Source organism: Panthera onca, chromosome B3 (genome assembly GCF_046562875.1).
Source record: "Panthera onca isolate mPanOnc1 chromosome B3, mPanOnc1 haplotype 2, whole genome shotgun sequence".
Taxonomy (NCBI): domain Eukaryota; kingdom Metazoa; phylum Chordata; class Mammalia; order Carnivora; family Felidae; genus Panthera; species Panthera onca.
In genome coordinates, this window is record NC_138344.1 from 65,346,878 (window position 1) to 65,368,055 (window position 21,178).

Below are 21,178 nucleotides of genomic sequence, written 5' to 3' on the forward strand. Positions count from 1 at the left end.
TCCAATGGAACGGTGCAGACACACCATGTCAGGATGCACTGCCACAAAATCTGTTATTTGGCTAAAAAGAGAGATGCAGTTAAGCCTCACTTGAAAACCAAGCATATGAAACTGAGCTTAAATTTATTCAAGAAAGATAAATGAAGATAATGAAGGCAAATTGTCAAATTACAATAAATTGTCTAAATATAAATATCCCATTAAGCTCTAACTGCACTTCCAAGGCCAAGAGGAACAAAGGCCCTGGAGAAACAATGAACGCTACCGAACTTTCTTGAAGTCAGGGAATGGCAGCAGTCTTTGTTTCATTACAGCCATTGAAAATTATATTTCTGCAAAAAAATAAAATGGAAAAAAGATCCAAGTCAAAAGTTTAATCGTATAGCTGTAGTAGAAACAAATGCCTAATCGAAGAGTGTATCCTCAAATAGAATGTGCTTGCCCCCACTTCATCCTAAAAGTAGTTCCTTAAGGGCATTTTTTAATCCCCTAACCTAGGCTAAATCTACTGCCTGTATGTTCTATCTGTACTTTCCTGCAGCAGCACTTAAATGTATTCATATTGATGTTTTTGTATGGTTGTTAATGACTGCTCCACCAGTAGACCATAGGTGTCGCAGGAACAGATACCACGTCTCTCTCAATCACCATGAATCTCCAGTTTCTCACACAGGCCCAAGTTGACAGGTGCTTAAAAATTACTTGATAAGTGAATGAAGGACTCTTCTCATGCAAACCTTAGATGGTGTATAGAGAATACAGTAGTATGGTTAACTTTTAAAACTAACATAGAAATGGGCACTAAAATTAGGAAAGAAAATAAAATTTCTAAATCTAGAACCTAGATTCACCTGGAGCTGTCAGCCTTGAGTCCACTTCCAGTTTCTAATTAGAACTTGTATTCATATCTGTGATGGAGAGGGGAGTAAATTTCTAGTAAGAGCTTTCCAGCCTCACTCAAAAGTGTCACCATGTTGAAAACCTAAAGACTCTCCCAGGGTATTTACAACACAATTTGAATTATTTGAATATAGAATTCTCCTAATTAAAAAAAATTACTGAATCAAAAGTTGTATTTTTATAAACCTAGGTAGGTATGTAAATGAGTTCAATTGTATGTGTTGTTTGATAGGCTAAGCATGCTAAACGCAAATGTTGCAGCTAATAACACTCGGGTAGACTATGAATTTATGGAATCATATACTTTGCAATTATTGATTTATGTAAACATTACGATTTCCCTACCAGTGTAACAGATTTTAGCTTGAAAGGACCATAAACTGAGAGGCTCACTACAGTTTAAAGTTGGCAGCTGGCAAAGAGATGAATTCCAAGCCAGAAGAGAGAGTAGGCAGGAGATTCCTGCTGTTTCTTAAGGAGAGTGTCCCTGGGTGATACATCTGCTGTTGAAACATCAAAACACATTTCATTGTAGAATCCTCCACACATACTTAATCCAAATTTCTTAGATTTTAAGTTTATTTGGCAAAATGAAAAGACATACATATTTCATATTATTAAGAAAAAGAGTGTGAAACTCTTTTAGTAAATATTGACTTATGTGGTAGACAATGTCAATGTTTTAATCTCTAAAAATCTGAATATGTTACCTTACATGGCAAAAGGGACTTTTCTCTTTTTTAAAGTTTATTTATTTATTTTAGGGCGAGAGAAGGAAAGAGAGAATTTCAAGCAGGCTCCATGTAGTCAGTACAAAGTCCAATGTAGGGCTCAGTCCCACAAACTGTGAGATCATGACCTGAGCCATGTTTAACTCACTGAACCACCCAGGCACCCCAAAGGAGACCTTTCATATGTAAGTTAAGGCTCTTAACTGGGAAAATTGTCCTAAATGATCTCGGTGACTCTAAGGTAGTCAAAAAGGTCCTTATAAGAGAGAGGAAGGGAATCGAGAAGTAGAAGTGACAATGGAAACAAAAGTGAGAGAAATGCCATTGTTGGAAAGGAGCCACCAGCCAATGAATGCAGAAATGGAGCAAGGCCACAGAAGCAGAGAAAGACAAAGAAGGGATGTTCCCCTAGAGGCTCCAGAAGTAACACAACCCTGCCAATACCTTGATTTTAGCCCTGTAAGGCCCATTTTCAGACTTCTGACCTACAGAATAAGATCACTGATGTTGTTTTAAACCACTGAGTATTTGGTAACTTGTTACAGCAACTATAGAAAATGAATACAATTTATATTAATGTTGTTGATCTCTCTAGCAATAATCTCTAGCAATAATTATCTCTAGCAATAATGCCTTTCCATAGGCTCATTTTGGTTTTTTATTTTTAATCTTACTTTAGTTAAGTCAGTTTATCCAGGTGAGTGATCCGGAGAGGCAAGACATAGTGGTCAATAGTAAAACCACAAGTAGAGTATTTGGTGAGCACTTGTTATATTTATGTATTACACTACATAGCCAATGCTATGCTATGCTATATTTACCATAATATTCCACTATTTTCGTTGCTATGAGGGCTAAGTTCTCTACCTCTCCAAAGCTTACAGTGATGTTGGTAGAACTGCTAAACTCACACATAAAGTTATTTTATTAAAGAACAACTCAGGGGCTCCTGGGTGGCTCAGTCGGTTGAGCGTCCAACTTCAGCTCAGGTCACGATCTCACGGTTCGTGGGTTCAATCCCCACGTCGGGCTCTGTGCTGACAGGTCAGAGCCTAGAGCCTGCTTCAGATTCTGTGTCTCCCTCTCTCTCTGCTCCTCCGCTGCTCATGCTCTCTCTCTCAAAAATAAATAAAGATCTTAAAAAAATTTTAAAAAAAAGAACAGCTCAAAGACCCCAATGCTTTTGTGAAATATGATTAACACAGTACCAAATATAAAGAGCTATAAAATATTCACCCTTAAAAAGTAAGCAACTATTTTCCTGGTTCATAAAACTATTTTTGCTTAATTAACTTTTTTTAAATTTCAGTACAGTTAACATACAATGTTACCTTAGTTTCAGGTGTACAACATAGCGATTCAACAAGTTTATACATTATGCTGTGCTCACAAGTGTAGTTACCATCTGTCCCCATCCACCATTATTATAATACTTTTTACTATACAACTTATGCTGTGCCTTTTATTCTCATGACTTACTCATTCCATAAATGGAAAGCCTGGATTTCCCACTCTCCTTCACCCGTTTTTCCCACTCCCCTATCCCCTCCCTTCTGGCAACCATCAGTTTGTTCTCTGTATTTATGGGTTTGGTTCTGCTTTTGATTATCTTGAAACCATTTCTATCACATAAGTCTCCTAAATAGGCTTGTATTTATCTTTACATATTTCCATTCAACATTAAAAAACAAAACTTTTAATAGAAACTCTCCGTTCTAGAAAGTATGTAAATTCCTTCACTCAATCAATCACAAGGTGATATAATTTCCTTAAAATAATGCTTTAATTCTACAGGAATTCTTTACGCATTTTCACCTCACTTTTTAAAAATATAATGAATACAAAATGAAACCATTGTGTCAGAAGACAATTATTTTTATTACAAGTACTCAAATCAAAAATGAAGTAAAATATTAGAATATGTATTAGTCACGGTTCTCCAGAGAAACAAAACCAATGAATGTGTACATATTTAGAAAGAATTTTATTGTAAGGAATTGATTCATGTGATTATTGAAGCTGCCAAGTCCAAACTCTGCAGTCTGGGCTGTCGTGGTAGAAACCCAGGAAAGCTGATGATATGATCCAGTCTGAAGGCGAACAGGCTGGAGACTGACTTACCTTCCTCCTTTTTGTATGATCCCTTTACATTACATTAGATTTAGTAGATAATTCAAGATAACCTTCTCAAGTTTTGTAACCACATATGAAAAGTATCTTTTGGGTTGATGGCGGGTGGGGGAGAGGGGGAAAGTGGGTGATGGGCATTGAGGAGGGCACTTGTTGGAATGAGCACTGGGTGTTGTATGGAAACCAATTTGACAATAAATTATATATATATATTGAAAAAAAAAATATATATATATATGTAAGAAAAGTCTCTTTTGCCAGATAGAGTTACCCATTCATCTCCCAGTGGTGTAGATGAAGTCTAAAGGCAGTCTGCTGGAGTAGTACCTCTTACTCAGGAAGATCAGTCTTTTTATTCTATTCATAATTTCAACTGATTGAATGAGGCTCACCCACATTATGGGAAAAATCTGCTTTACTCACGGTTCACCAATTTAAATGTTAATCTCATCCAAAAATACCCTCCCAGTTGACACAAAATTAACCATCACAAGCCCACCCTTTATCGATTTACACCCATGCAGATCTTTTAACCATACTTAATCTCCTAATAAAGAAAATAACTGCCTAAAATGGTACAACTGTTCCATATACAACTGAAAACACACTAACCTTTTCCCATTAAAGGATGCAAAGGTTTGAATTGATGTTTACTCTTCTCCTTGATATCTCACAACTTAAACACCATGATGTAAAGTTAACAATCCTTAAATCTTTGTTATAAAGAAAATACATCTTATGTTACATGATAAAGGGATAAGAAAGGGAAGAAAACAATGATATATACACATACAAACACAAAGACAAACATTCATAACAAAATGACAGTTACAGTCCTCATTTCTGTAACTAGTCATATGGTCCGAGCTGGTGTTCATAACTATCTTCCACTACCCATTCCATATTACCTTTGCCTGAAACAAGAATCTCAAATGGTCATGTGTTGTGTTTTTTGTTTTTGTTTTTGTTTTTCCTGTTGGAGTGGGCCAAATCTTTATTCCTGAAGGGTCTCATTAGTTCTCCTGCCTGAACTGGGTTGTTGTAGTTTTCTATTGGCTTTCCATCACACAGCATGGTAATCCTATGAAATGCGATAAAGGATCTCTATATTCTAGACATGTTATTCCTTACCTCCATTGTGGAGTTCCAGTCCAATTTCCCATTGGTAGTCAGTATCAATCAGCCCAGTTGGTCAACACCATATCTCCCTTCTTTGCCTGTTGATCTGGAGTCATGAGGAATCCAGAATAGTTAGATAACAATCTTAACTTCCAGTTCAATGGAATCATTGTTGTGTCTTCTAGGGGAAACGGTTTTCCCTTTGGAACTAAGACCTCAAAACCAACAAAGTGTAAGGTTGCAGATATAGGAAGCAAAAATTCTGCTAATGGATCACCAGCAGTAATAGTGAGTAATGCCACTCTGATTTCCATGCCTTGGGTCCTAGACCCATGAATCCTGGCTGTTAGAGAAATAACACGATATATTTCATACTGATTCAGGGCATATATAGCCTTCTGGAGTACCTTACCTCTGTCCTGCAAGGCTACTGCCATGAACTGTAGCTGGAACTGTAACTAAGTCTTCAAAAGGCGATTCCACCACTCTTGCAAACCAGCTGCTTCAGCATTGTGAGGAAACATGGAAAGACAAGTGAATTCCACAAGCATAGGCCCATTCATGTTCTTATTTTGCTATGACGTGAATTTCTTGATCAGAAGCAATGCTGTGTGTAATACTGTGATGGTAGGTAAGACATTTAGGAAATCCACAGATGGCATAAGTAGTGCATGCTGGGAAGACAGAGCTACATCCAAAGTGTTCCACTAAGAACAAAATTCTGCCTCTTCCATGATGGAAGTAGTCCAATATAATCAATCTGTCACAGGTAGCTGGCTGATCACCCAGGGGAATAGTACCATATTAGGGACTTTGTGTTGGTCTGGTGTTGCTGGAAGATTGGGCACTCAGTAGTAGCAATAGCCAGGTCAGCCCAGGTGAGTGGAAGTCTATGTTGCTGAGTCCATGTCTGACTCCATCTGTGCCACCATGGCCCCCTTGTTTATGTAACTACTGGGTGATGATAAGGGTGACTGGGGAAAGGGCCTGACTGCTCTCCACATGATAAATCATTCCATCCACTTTATTATTTAGATGTTTACTCTTTGTTCAGCATTCACAGGTGTATTCAGTTTTTTCTCCAATTCAGAGAAGTTTATCCACATACCTCTTACCCAGGCATCCTTGTCACCAATTTTACAATATGTTTCTTTTAAGTGCCTGACCATCCAGTCGAACCATTAGTCACAGCCTATGAATTAGTACGTAATTGTGTATCTGGACATTTCTCCTTCCAAACAAAGTGAACAACCAGGGCACTGCTTGAAGTTCTTCCTCCCACTGGGAAGATTTCCCTTCACCACTGTCCTTCAGGGATGTCCCAGAAAGTGGCTGTAGTGCTGCAACCGTTTACTTCCAAATGTTGCCTGCATTTCATGTAGAACCATCTATAAACCAGGCTTGAGTCTTCTCTTCCTCTGTCAACTGTCATACAGAACTCTCTATGAAGCTATAGGTGCATCCTGGGAGAAAGAAGGTGGTGTGGCAGGAGTGGGCATAGCCATTTAAGCTCCATCATGTAAATGACTTGTTATTTATCTAGGATCTGCTCAGGCCCAATGTGTATCTGCCACTTCCATTTGATGATGGGGTGCCGCTGTGCATGCTCAACTTGGTGGCTTGGTGCATCAAATAGGTCATGATGAACAGTATAACTTGGTGGCTATGGTGAAACATTTTGTTTCTCAAAAGAAGAGTAGTTTCCTACAGAGACTCTCAGAGCTTTGCTTCAAAATCCTAAGAGCGTGCACTTACAGAAATTCACCTCTCCCTGTCTGCCACTGACACTTCAAGCACCATTGGATCTGCTGGACCATAAGGCACAAGTGGAAGAGCAGCTTGCGCAACAGCCTAGACCTGTTGCAGAGCCTCCTCTTGCTCTCGGCTGTACTCAACACAAGTAGTTTTTCATATCACTCACCCGTAAATGGTCAGAGTAGCACATCCTTAGGAGGGATATACTGCCTCCAAAATCCAAACAGGCCCACTAGGCATTGTGCCTCTTCTTTGGTTGTGGGAGGAGCCAGATGCAACAATTTATCCTTCACCTTAGAGGAGATATCTCAACATAGCCCACACCACTGGACCTCTAGAAATTTTACTCTAGAAATTCAGGTAGAGGGCTCTTGCGGTTTGTTGTTGTTATTGTTCAGCTTTATTGAGGTACAATTGGCAAATAAAATTGTAAGATATCTAAAGGGCACATCATGGTAGAATCCCTTATATGTGGAATCTAGAAGGTCCCTGAATTCTTGTTGGATTTATTCCTCACCCTCTGACACACAAATGCCTGACAAGTCTAGAGTAGTTGCTACTTCTTGCTCACTAGGTCTAATCAGCATAACGTCATCAATATAATGGACCGCAGAAGGGAGAGGTGATCAGAATGCCTGTAGACTAAATTGTGACAGAGGGCTGGAGAGGTTTTATGCTTGAGGTAGGACAGTGAAGGAGTATTGTTGGACTTGCCAGCTGAAAGAAAACAGTTTCTGGCAGCCTTTACTAACAGGTACTGGGGAAGGGGAGGGAACAAGGATGGCCAGATCAACAGCTGCATAGTAGCTAGGTATCAAAGGATATGTTGATTTACTCAAACAGTGACATCACATTTTGAACAGCAGCTGCAATCACTCTTGTTGCGTTTACGTTTCCCAGTCAGTGGCCATAGCTCCCACTGTAAGCTATGGCCTACAAAGAAGAGTGATCACAGAGCTCTTTAAGGATATGGGGTGCTTGGGTGGCTCAGTCGGTTGAGCTTTGGACTTCAGCTTAGGTCATGATCTCTGGGTTCATGAGTTTGAGCCCTGTATGGGTCTCACTGCTGTCAGCACAGAGCCTGCTTCAGATCCTCTGTTCCCCACTCTGTCTGCCCTTCCTTCACTTGTGCTTTCTCTCTCACTCTCTCTCAAAAATAAATAAACATTAAAAAAAAAAGGATACTGGTATTCCCCTTACAAATTTATTTCTCCCAGCTGTGGTAGAAGGTGTGTCTTTTATTCTTCCTAGGGAAGATATGTTGGTCTTAAATGACAAATCCTCTCTAAGGTTTCTCCCTAAGTCTTTTGAATTGTTTCCTCCACAGCAAACCCAGGCAGGTCAGCATTTTCGGCTTAGTTACTCTGAGGCACCTATGTTTCATCCAACCAACCAAACTCTTAGAGCCCCTGGCTGCAACATTAAATACAGAATCTCTGCTTAGTGGATCCATATCAATAAGTTGAAGGGGGAGCAGTCTGTGATATGTTTATAAAAGTCTAGTGTTTTGATGTGATCGTAGAATATTTGTTTTGAATAAGGAGGCAGAAGATGGGGATGAATGGATTCAGATATAAAGAATAATAATTCTTGGTACAAGACTTGTGGGACACCTAAGGCAACTATGCTAAAAAAAAAAAAAATATCACCCACCAAGTCTCAAAAAATCTTTAAGGTGACTTTGACCAAGTTTCCAGCCTTTAATCAGGATTTGTGAAGTTGAATTAATACGTCCATTTCATTTAAATAGATTTCCATTAAGTCTTCCTTCACACCACTTGGTTCTTCCCCTTCCAATCTTTGTTTTATCTCTCCTTTCTTTTTTCTTACCTTCTTTTTCTTTTCTTTTTGTTTTTTGAAATAGATATTTCTTAAGGCATTAAACACTTCTGTCTTTCTGATAGCTCATAGTTTTAAATAATACTTGTGAATGCATTTTCATGAAGTGCTTTTGGGGGGAGTGGTGGTTAAAAATCATTTGACTCAAAGCTCTTTCTCATTGTGTGCACTTCAATCCTCAGAATATAAATCCATTTTGTAATTACTCTAATATTCTCATCTTGGAAACTTTGCCTGACACACCATTCCATATGTTTATGATTCTCTGAATGAAAAAGTGTTCCCTGACAACCATTCAGATTTTTCCCTTTAATTTCCATTTATGCCTTATTGTCTTATAATGTTCAACTGAAAATATATGTTGCAATATTGTGTGACATTATCAGTATTACTTAAGATTTTATATACCCATATATCAGCCAAACATCAGATAAATCTCGCTATTCTCCTTTCCATACATCTTCCTTCCTGGAAGAGTACAGGTAATAGATTCAATTTCTCCTTCATGACAAGTTGACTTTAAGCATTTCTTACAAACTGAAGACAAGAATCAATTTGCATTTTGGTTTGAATTATTTTTAAAATGTGAACTGGAAATGGAATTTGGTTTAACGTGTGTGCAATTAAAGTGATAGTGCTAAGTGCAATGCTTTTTAGACAAAACTTACATCAGGGTTGATTTTAAGAGTAGTGTAAAGCCAAGACACAAGACTAATTTGAAGGTCTTGCTAATAAATAACGTTGTTCGAAAAAAAAGGGGGTATTCTGATGATTTGTAATCCTGCAATAATGGCTTCTAAATAGTTAAGATTAGTTTGAGAGATGAGCGCCTTTCCACCCTCTATGCCATATGCCAGCAGGGGACAAAAATCAATCTTGCGAGGGCTCTGATTACTTCTGCTCCAAGTTTCTTGTCAGCAGATTCAAAATGTGCAGAGCAATGAATCTTCCACAAGGTAGAGGTGCTGCCCATCAGCTGGAAATCTTTTTTCCCAACTTCTGGTAGAATATCTGCTTGTGATAAATTAGAAGGAGAGGGAAAAATAAAAGACTATTTGGTGCAACAATTTTAATCCTGTGTTATCAGTACAGAGAAAAAGTGACACCAGTTCCTGTGGCTTTGGAATGAAAAATGTACCCTTGGAGGGAAGAAGCTTGAAAGTTAAGGAACAAATAAAATAATGGTCTTTGTCCATCTTAAAATACCATGCTGCTTAGCAAGTGATCAAGGGAGAGCCACATTAAGGGTTGATACCTAAATTAATAAATACTAGTATCTGAAGCAAGATGTCTACATTTGGATCCACATTAGAATCTACAAGGAAAAATAAATTGAAGTTCCATCAGGAATATGAGTAATAAAAGGAACAAGGACAACATGGTTAACAAAATAATGGTTCCCCAAAACGTCCACACCCTCATCCCCCTAACTGGGAATTTGTTAACTTACATGGCAAAAAGGACTTCAGAGATGCGATTAAGTTCCACATGTTGAACTGGGGAGAGTATGTTGGATTACTCAGGTGGGTCCAAAGTAATCACAAGCGTCCTTAAAGTGAAAAGGGAGACAAAAAAGATCAGAGTGATGCAATGGAAGGACTTGACTTGCCTTTGCAAACTTTAAGGATAGAGGAAAGGGGCCACGAGCCAAGGAATGCAGGTAACCTCCAGAAGGTGAAAAGGGCAAGGAAATGGAGAGCCTACAGAAAAGAATATAGCCTGTAGACACCTTGGTTTTAGCCCAGTAAGACCCACATGAGACTTCTGACCTAAGATAATAAATATGTATTGTCTAAAGCCCTTATATTTATAATAATTTGTTAGAGTAGCAATAGAAAACTAATAGAGACAAGCTACAAAAAGATAAAACAAGAAATAAATTTTAAAATTCTATATTACAATTTTTTTATGTACTCTTATCATTGCCCACAGAAAGATAGTTTGGTATAAACTTTCTATTTGTTTCTGGTTGTCTTTTAATAGTTCTCAAAAACTTTAAACTATAAATGATCTTTGACCTAGAAATTGTGCTTCTGGGAATTTAATAAAATAACTAAAGGTGTATGGAATGATTATTTACAAGTGTGTTTATAATATCCTAAAATTGAGAATAGATGAAATCTTCAATAATGGCCTACAATTGAGAATAGACTCTCAAACCACATTGGTGGTTATTTGAAAAGATTTTGGCATAATCTCAAGCAACATACTATGCAGTCATTAAAAATTAGTTAAAAAAAGAACTTGTCAAAATTGGAAGAACATTCTTAATATGTTGAGTTGAAACCAGGTACAAAATATTAGTATGGTGGCTCATCCATAATATACGGATGAGCTTTATGCCAAGTTTTAATATATGTCAACAAATACATACAGAAGTAGTGAGTGTGGATGTATAGAAGGTATTTTTATCCTACTGAGACTAAGAAAAACATACAAAGAATATATCTTTAGATGTAAAACTTTTCTGCTTAAAATATGCATGTGTGTGTGTGTGTGTGTGTGTGTGTGTGTGTGTTTAAAATTTGACATGTTTATCACTTCTAACTGGTAGTAGAAATACAAAATGTACAATTATCCATACAATTTGGACCATGAGAGTCAAAACTCTCTTCTACACAACACTGTAAAGTCCAATTCATTCTGAAAAAGGAAAGAGCTCTGTCTATACTAAAAACCAGAACAACCCAAGTTTTAGTGAATCATGTGATTTTTTTGTCTGGGCTCAGAGCTCTTGAACCCAGCATTAGTCATCAAACAGTACCCTAAAAGGTCTGCAGATAGATGGGAGTATAAAATAGTACAATCTTTCCAGAAAACAATCTGACAAAATATATCAAAAGCCTTGAAAAATTATACCTTTGAGCCAGTAATGTCACTTCTAAGAATCTAAAGAAGTAATAGGCAACGGATATTACGAATAAGAATATTCAATGAAGTCTTATTTCTGTAGAGGGGAAACTAGGAAACAATCTTAATGCCCAATAAGAGGGGAACCGGGCAGTAATTTAAAATAATGTTTTCAAAGAATATTTAATTACATGGGAAAATGTGTTCAATATGTTCCTAAATGAATAAAAGCAGGCTGCAAAACTGAATATACAATATGATTCCAATTTAGAAAATACAAAGGAAAAATATACCAAATGTTAAGAGCAGTTATCTCTGGGTAGTAGAACCGAGTTTTAGATTTTTTTAACTCTGTATATTTGTGGGTATATTTTGGGGTTTCTATTTGTTCTACCATGTGCATATACTACTTTTCAAATTAAGAAGACAGCGTTTGCCACTCAGACTACCCATACTGTGTAGAAGCAGCTCAGAATCAATAAGACATCTACCAGAATTAAGTTGAAATCAGGGCATCCCCTCTTGTGTTAGCCCATCTGCATTGCCAGTTCCTGAAATTTGGTTCTCTTTAACAACCATGACTTGAGAATATCTCACAAAATCTGCAGAAATAGTCTTTTTAGGAAATAGAACCATAGTCTTGTCCCAGGTAGTGCACCCTTTCCTTCCAGACTAAATCTGCCCCTTGGCTATGGCAAGGTCATCCAGCATGGCACTAACAGTGTAACTGTCAGCTACGGTGACTACACCTTGCAGTAATACACAGAGGACAGTTTGCCCTATGCCTTGTACTTGCTCCCAGGAACAGTTCTGGAAGGTTCCACCAAGTAAGACAGATACCTTTTGTGTTGTTTCTGGTCATAATCGGTCCCTGACTGGAGAAATTGGAGAAGTACTTAAAATATAATTTAACATATATTTTCCCTAGGCCCTGGCCTTCTCCTGTGGTTCTTATGTGCCACCATCTATGTAACCAGCAGTGGGTATTAGAATGCAAAGTGGTATATGAAGTGCCAGCTCTTTGAAAGGAATGTGAGATTAAGAACCTGGAGAAAATATTTTCTCCTCGTGTTGGGCATCTAAAAGGAAGAGGCTGCCTCCTTCACATGTGCTCCTCCTCGCACAAATGCTTGCACACAGTGAGTACTCGGTAAGTATTTTTGATTAATTGAATGATAAATGATACTTCTAAGGAATTCTTTTTGAGATCGTAATAGCCACTTTTGGTGTGTGTGTATCTGCGTGTAGAGCTATGATGTCCCTTTTATTTAACGGTCATGCAAGATGGGAAAAAGTAATAATGTCTTCCTTTTTCGAAGGTTTACTGGGCTGCAGATAAAAGGGAAGAAGTAATTCCACCTCATTCTAAGGAAACTATAGAGTCTTTTAGTTCAAGAGATCAAAGCTGCATTAACTCTTCCAGTTACTGCCATTTGCCATTTACTATCATTTAGCGCTCTGGAAAAGGTAATCTACTAAATAGTACCCAAGTGGCCTGACAATTTATTAAGTGAGCAATTTATTCTTTTCTCGCTACTAAGATCAAACCATTCACCATTCAGATTCTTCACATTCCTCAGGGATAACAAGGTGGAAAAGCATCTTTGTCTTACAGATGGGGAAACTAAGGTTTAGTCCTGAATCAAATCAGCAGAAGTGGGGGGAGAAGGATTTTCCCCTGCTTACCCTAATTCGCTAGTCCCCATTATCCCTTCATAAATTTAGGATTGAGTGATTTAAGTTTTTCAGGCCCCAGGAAAAGGCTCGAGCTTTCTCTTTGACCAAATCTATATCAAAGAGGAGCTGCCTTTGGGCTTCAGTGATAATATCAGTCTGTAGCTTCTACTGGTAGAGATGGATGAGAACATGGACTAATTTAGTGAATAAAGGGATAGACAAGAAAGAGTACATTATTGTCTGGTGATGGAAAGGAGGAGTTGAAAATACTTGAAGCTTTTCATTCTTTGCCAGCAGTTATCAAAAGGAAAATTCAGGCTGAAATCATGCTGATGCTAAAACCAATCATTTAAAACTTATCCATGCCTCCCATTGTTCACATTAGAAGAGAGTATTTCCTACCTCGCCTCTCTCCCACCCCTCTGCAGCCTGCGGCCAGGTGGCCTCAAGCCAGCAGGCCCCTCACTGCAAACTGAAGAAGCTGGTAGTGTCCCCAGAGCCATGGTGGTAACAAAGCTCCTGGCCTGCTTTATCATCCTGTCAAGGGCTCACAGAGATCTCCTGCTTCCTGAAAACGAGCAGCAAGGACCACAATGTAAGTGCATGCTTCATAACATACAATGTCTCATTTAATTATCATGGAAAACCTCACAAGGTAGGTATTATCATCATTATCATATACATGAAAAAACTAAGGCACAAAGAACTAAATAATGTGCCCCAGTCCACACCGTAAATGGCAGAGTTTGGTTTTATACCCACATCTATAAAATCCAAATGACATCATTTTCTATGAGATGGTGCCTCTGTGTTTTTCTACACCATGTAGACTCTTCTGGTGAAAAGTTGAGGTAACGTCCCAGTATGTAAATTCCATTTGCCATACTCTTCACAAAAAGTAAGAAAGTTTATTGTTGCAATTCGATGGGTTGTTGTTGCCCAGATACAGGCCAGAATCTTCCAAAACTAACCAAATGTTTGTATTTATTAATGTATTTCCAAAATGTGACTTAGGCCACAACATAATGCCACAAAAGGGATGTTCGCTGAATGCCAAAATTATAAAATACATTATTATTTTACCGCTATAAGATCAGAGAACTATGTCCCCAGCCCCAGGATTCCTAGCACACAATCTATACACAATGAATACCATGTTGAGTATCTAATATTTTAAAGAAAATACACAAAAAGCATTATGAAGATGTTTACCATCTACAATTAGGCTCTGTAAATAACTTGGCTGCTGGTATTTAACTTGACCCTAAAATTGTCACTAACATGTTAAAATTCCTAACTAGAATCCAGCCTGTCTCGGTGACTTGTAACCTGTCTGATTCACTTCCCATCACCAGCAGAATGAAGCATATTAATTGTAGACCCAGGATAATTATATCTATTAGCTGGGCCATGCCCAGGGTTCCATGAACTATCCTGGTACATGTATAAGGTATACTTTCAGAGGGATATACATGAAACCATTAATAGTAGTTATCCTGGGGTATTTTCACTGCCAGTCACAATTACTGGTTTCCTTCATTTCTGCATTGTATTTGTCCTGTTTATTTCTACATTTTAACAAAAACCTATGTGACTTCTGCAATAAAAATTTAGATATATAAACTTCCAGGAAAATATCCTTTCGAATATACATTAACACTTCTAATTAATAATGTTTAAAACTCAATTGTGCATTTTCTATGTGACAGGCATGGTCTACGTATTTTATATGCAATAACTTACTTAATCTTTCTAATCACTCAGTGAGGTGGAAAGTATTATCCCCATTTTACAAATGAGAAAACTGAGCCACCGAATGGCTGAATAACTTGTGCAAGATCAAACACACTAAGCAAGTTGAGAAGCCAGGGTTGAAAAGGACAGTCTCACTCCATAGTGAGCCTTCTTAGCCATTGCGCCTTTTCTCCACGTGATGAACAGATTTACAATAACATAGCAATGAATAAGGTACTCAGAGTACAATTTAAACAAAGGAAAATGATTACCAAAACATCCATGAACAAACACACACATACACACACACCCCCAACCCAAAACAATGAAATGGTAAAGGCATCAAATTTTAGTGGTGACTGTTTTTCTGTGGTATAGTCGGATAAAGTTTCTTCATATTTCTGGTTTTCTATATTTTCCAATATTTAGTTAACAATAGTATATCTTTGGTATTTTTTTTAATTCTTGAAAAAACAACAGATCAATAATTAAGAACTATAATATGGGAGGGCCCCAAATTACACTCTCAAGAAAATATACAAATTTTGGAGGCAAAACTTATGAAGAGCTTTAAATTTAAATTGTAGAAGTCCAGCATGCCTCCTAGAAAGTGAGCAGAAAGACTGTGGCTTCCACCACTTAAGAGTATTAACTTCTTACAGTTGGGATAATGTCTCTTCCTCACTTTTATTGGTGTGTGTCTTTTTTTAAAAAAAAAATTCTTTTTTTAACATTTATTCATTTTTGAGAGACAGAGCATGAACAGGGAAGGGGCAGAGAGAGGGAGACACAGAATCTGAATCAGGCTTCAGGCTCTGAGCTGTCAGCACAGAGCCCGACACGGGGCTCAAACTCACAAACTGTGAGATCATGACCCGAGCCAAAGTCAGACACTCAACCGATTGAGCCATCTAGGCGCCCCTTGTTGGTATGTGTCTTAATGGCTACCATGAAGTTATGAATCAGATGGCCATCCATTGCTAAACCTGAATTGATTTGTGCTTTGTCATATGTTTTTCCTGGGTAACTTGACTTAAGAAGTAGGTAAGAAAGGGGGATAAGTAACCTAGCAAACAAACAGGTAAACATTACTACAGAAAATCATGTGTGATTTTTTGCTAGATTCCTTTCAAATTATTGGCTACAAATCTCAACTTGGCGCTCAGAAATACAAGATGCTAGTTGTTTGCCTATTAAATTCAATTTTTTCCGCTTCAAAATATCTATTTCATCCTTTCACTCTCCTCAAATCCTCCACTAATGTTCCTCTATTCCTTCACTCTTAGATGATGCTTTTGCTCCATGTTTTATGGACAAAATAGATGTGATCAGAATCACTGCATATTTCCACTACTAATTCCAATAACCTACCTGCATCTGTAATCACATAGTCTGTCTTCCCTTCTGCACAAATGTAAGCAATGTCTCCACTCTTCTCTGAGACCAACTGTTCTACCTGTGCTATGCAGCCAAGCTCCTTTCCTTTCACTTCATATCCGTTACTCTTCTCTACCGCATCATTCAGTTTCCTTCTCTAACTGATCACTACCACAGACATAAAAATACTTCTTAATATTAACTTTCTTTTTACAAAAAATAAAGATCTTTCTTGAGCCTGTTTATTTCTCCAGACTTTGCTCCATTTCTCTGCTCCCTATTGCAATAAATTTATATTTTTTAACTGTCTATATTCCCCAAGTCCAATTTTTAACCTCCCAATATCTCTTGAAGATACTAAATCTTTCCTGTTGCTCCATTGAAGGAATCTTGTCTTCAGTGATCAGGAGTAAACTATGTTAAATGTTGCCTTATCTAGAATTTAGTGATTCCACACATGACTAATTTTCCTCCACCTTCACTGATCACTCCTTCCCAATCTGCTTTGCCAGCTTCCCTTGTTCTGCCATATCTGTCATGATAGAGTATCAAAGTTCTATCTTTGGCTCTCTCTTCTCTAACTACAATCTCTCAGATGATTCATTCAGTTCAAATACCATCTATGTGTTAATAAAACTTAGTTTAGGTCCCATGTCAATACTTCTCCTTGAACTCTGATCCAACTGCCTATTTGACATCTCATTTGGCTCTCCAATAGGCATCTCAAACTTAACAAAGGCCACACAAAACTATTGGGTTTTCCAAAAACAAAACAAAACAAAACAAAACAGAACAAAACAAAACAAAAAAAACCTCTCCTGGGTCTTTTCTATTTCAGTACTCAGCCATTTGCACAATTGCTCAGGCTTGATACCTGGACGTCAATCTTGAATTCTTTTTTACCCTCAGCACACTTATGTTCAAAGTATCGGTAAGTCCTTTGTTCTACCTTCTAAAATTCACTTAAAACTTGACCACCTCTCAACACGTCCATCATTACAACTGGTCCAAGCTACCTTGCCTGGATGCTGTGATAGCCTGTGATTTTATGCCTCCACCACCACTGTTAACTCTATGATCCAGCCTCCACAAAGCCGTGAGTGAGCTATTCAAAGCATAATTCATTTTATGTCACTCACCTCCAGCCCCTACACACACATATACATACTCCATCACTACCTGCTTGCCTTGTCTTAAATCCTTCCCACGCCTTTCCATTATATTTAAGTAAAAATAAAAACTTATCACTATGGCCTGCAAGACTCTACATGACCCGTACGACCAGGTCCCTGACTGCCTTTCTGATTTTCTTTTAATCTCTCCCTTGGTTACTGCAGGGGTGCCACGCTGGTATTCTTTATATACCCTGAAATCAGCCTCATACCTATCTTTCCTTTGACTGGAAAGTGTTCCACTAAATGTTTAAAAGGCTGAGTCCTTATCATCATTCACTGTTAACCTAGATGTCACCTCCTCAGAGAAGGAGCTAAAGCTGCTCCTGTACACACACACACACACACACACACACACACACACACACACACACACTACTTACCTCTCTCATGTTAACCTATATTATCTTCCTCATAGAATTTGCCAGGATTTGAAATTATTTTATTTTTTGTGTGTGTTTATTGTCTTTTCTCCCCAGTAGAACATAAGTTTCTTGAAGCTAGGAATGTTTTTTATAGGCATTTCTGTGTTCGCAGGCCCTAGAATATGTCCAGTATCTAGATGTCACAAAATAACAATTTTTGACTGGTCACGGGGAAAAAAAATATGTCCTCTTCAGAAGAAAATAAGTTGTCTATTTAAATAAGATTGTAAGACTAAAGACTATGGACATAGCATGCAGTTAACCAAGGGAAATCTGGGACAGAGATGGCTGGAGAAGAAAAAGAAGAGTGGTTATGGTTGTTGGAGATAATTAGTCTTGTTTCAATATTATTGTAAACAGAAAATATACTTATTTCTTTAGAGATGTACTGAACCTAATAAAACAATGTGCTGTGATATTAAACTTTGACTCTCATAGAAGACTGGTGAGTAAAGAAGTATATGTGCCTCTTGTTGGGATGAGCACTGGGTGTAATATGTAAGTGATGAATCATTGTTATCTACTCCTGAAGCCAAGACTACAGTGTGTTAGCTAACTTGAGAAAAAAGAAAGAAAGAAAGAAAGAAAGAAAGAAAGAAAGAAAGAAAGAAAGAAAGAAAGAAAGAAAGAAATATAGGTGCTTGAACATGGAGCTTTTGAAGTGTTCTGTAGGTAAAAAGAGGACATTAAGAAAAGAATATAGTGACACAAATATCAGGGTCATCTTTGGAATATAATGATCTGAAAGAACTTTTAATTTTAAGACACATTAATAGAAATGTTGCTTAGCTTAAAGTCAGTCTCCAGTTCACTGTTCGTATATCTTACAATATCTCCAACTTTCCCCCTACCTAAAATATAACGTGAAAGTCCCATGGGGGTCCCCAAAAGGAGAAAGGTAACTTAACTTTAGTATTTGAACTGCAAAGTAGTGATCAATTAGTTTATTAATAATCAGATAATTGAGCAGGGGGTTCCTGAATAAAATGAAAAGTAGAAATAACCAGCAGGACAATTTTAAGAACCATCTCTCAGCTTTATAAACTAATCCTCCTCTAATGGCCCTTTTTAATGTAATTTATAGTTTCATCATTACCCTTTTTGTATTAGTAATTATTTCTAAAATACCAAAGAACCATCTTTTTTTCAAGGTCCTTCCCTCAGTCTGATTTACAACCCAGCTCAAGTTGGACTCTGTCTTTCTGAGGTTTGACATTTCAAAATATTTATTGCTCTTTTACATTAATGCCTTTCTCATGAATCTGAAGGTGACCGTTATTTCTTTCATCGTGTTGTAATTAAATGGATCAACTATTGCTTTATTATTTCCACTATTTGTCTGCACAGCACATTAAAACTTTCAGATTAGAAAGTGATATTGAGTGCTGTGTGAACTATAACAAACAAATATTTCCGAAAATATAGGGTCCTCTTGATGCATCGCTAAAGGAGCTGTTCCAAGCGAAAGCACAAAATCTTTAATATTTTATTGATCAGATCTAAACCTTCTGCCCAAAGTGGCAATTAAATTTCAATTAAACTGACTGAAAGCATCATATTAAATTTCAGCACTTTACGAGCTATCAGATAATGCTGCAGGACAAATCTTTAGTATGATCACACTCTTTTCAAATTATATTATCCTGTTCATTCACAATAAAAGTGACAGTTTTAGGTATACTTTCAATATTTCTTGAATATAAACCCTCTAATGAACACATTTTATTGCCTTTAAATCAATTATTATTGGATATTTTAATAAAGTGAATTGAGCACTTTGTTTTACACACTGCTTAGAAGTTATTATATTTTGCAGTCTGCACAGCAAAGAACTGAATCAGAGAGAGAGAAATGGCCAACTACCTGACAGTTTAGGAAAAACGGAATGAGCCATTTATAAGGAGGTGGGCTTCCTGTCTCACTCTGTAACATTTAATGATACATGCTAATTAGCATTTGATTAATGGATTTTTTTTTCTTTCTGAAATTTAGGTGCAAGTTCTAAAAGTAGCTCTTCTCACAAGAGGAAGATGTTAGAAATCACAAAACCTTACAGGAGTATACCTTGTTTGGGAAATTAGGAGCTTCAGGTTTTTGCTTCTTTGTTTCTGTCTCCTTTGCCTTTTGGATTTGTGATTTATAACACTATATCGGAAGTTTTTAGAACAAAATTCACGTTAAATGTTGCCCAAGATCGTACCTATCTGAATGATATAAATGGAATCCTGAGGCATTTTTTTCTTCAGACTCCAGACGTCTGAAGCTGGGGTGGTCAGTATTGATAGCCAAAATGGCCAAAATGGGTGCTTTGGCTCTGTGCTGTCCAGATCCCTTGGCACATACTTGAGATACCATCTCATATTCACTTTGTACAAAGTTCAGTGTACTAGTCCCATTTTATGCATATATGGGCACCATTAACTTACAAAATGGACAAACATAGCATGGAAAGGCACTTGGAGAGAGAAGACTAGGCAAGAGAGTGCCTTCAACTTTGAAAGAACCAAGCCGCATATAAGGATCTTGCCCTGCTTTGTGAACGCAGAGATGCCTTTACTGGTGAAGTTGAAAGGATACTATAATAACCTCAGTATAATTCATTAGAGTAGATTAAATTAAAATTTAGATGAAAATCATGATTTCTTATTGAAATGATTTAATTAGATTATAGTCCCTAAAGTTGAGTAATTGAGTCTCAAGGCGACAAGGGACTTTAACAAGCCATTAAAACTATCCTTCTGTGTGGAGTTGGATTACAGAACCAACAGCAAGTCTGTTCAGGGACCTGGCATCAGTCTCTAAGGACACAAGAACATTATTTCAAGAAATACAGGGTGGCTAACTCTGGCTTTCATATACAACCCATATAAGAGGTAAGCTACAAATTGGTCAATTCCTGCTGAATTATTAAAATATTAAAAAATTTAATATTAAGTCACAATTTTAGAAATATTCCTTCCCAGCACTGTTTTTTTCTGTTGAGCATGGTCCACATCAGCTGAAATTAAGCTGTTTACTGTTTACTTGGAATGAATGCTATAGCATCAGTCCCAATAGCAGCAATAAATTGTGGTTTAAAAAAAATAGGTAGTACAAGCAATTTAAAAAAGTAGTATCAACCACTTTAGACTATCACTTGTACTTTAAGCAGTTGAAGTGAATTAAGACACCAGGCTCGGTACAACTTTTAATACAACAAAATCAGTTTCTCCTTGACTCAAATTCCTGAAAGGACCCAACGAAATGCTGTGCTAAGCAGGACACCAGGTATCATTCTTCACAGATCACAAATATGGGCATGGGAATTATTAAAAACACATTCTAGGGGAACTTGGGTGGCTCAGTTGGTTAAGCAGCTGGCTCTTGATTTCGGCTTAGGTCGTGATCTCATGGTTCATGAGTTTGAGTCCTGCATCCGGCTCTGCACTGACAGGGTGGAGCCTGCTTGGGGTTCTTTCTCTCCCTCTCT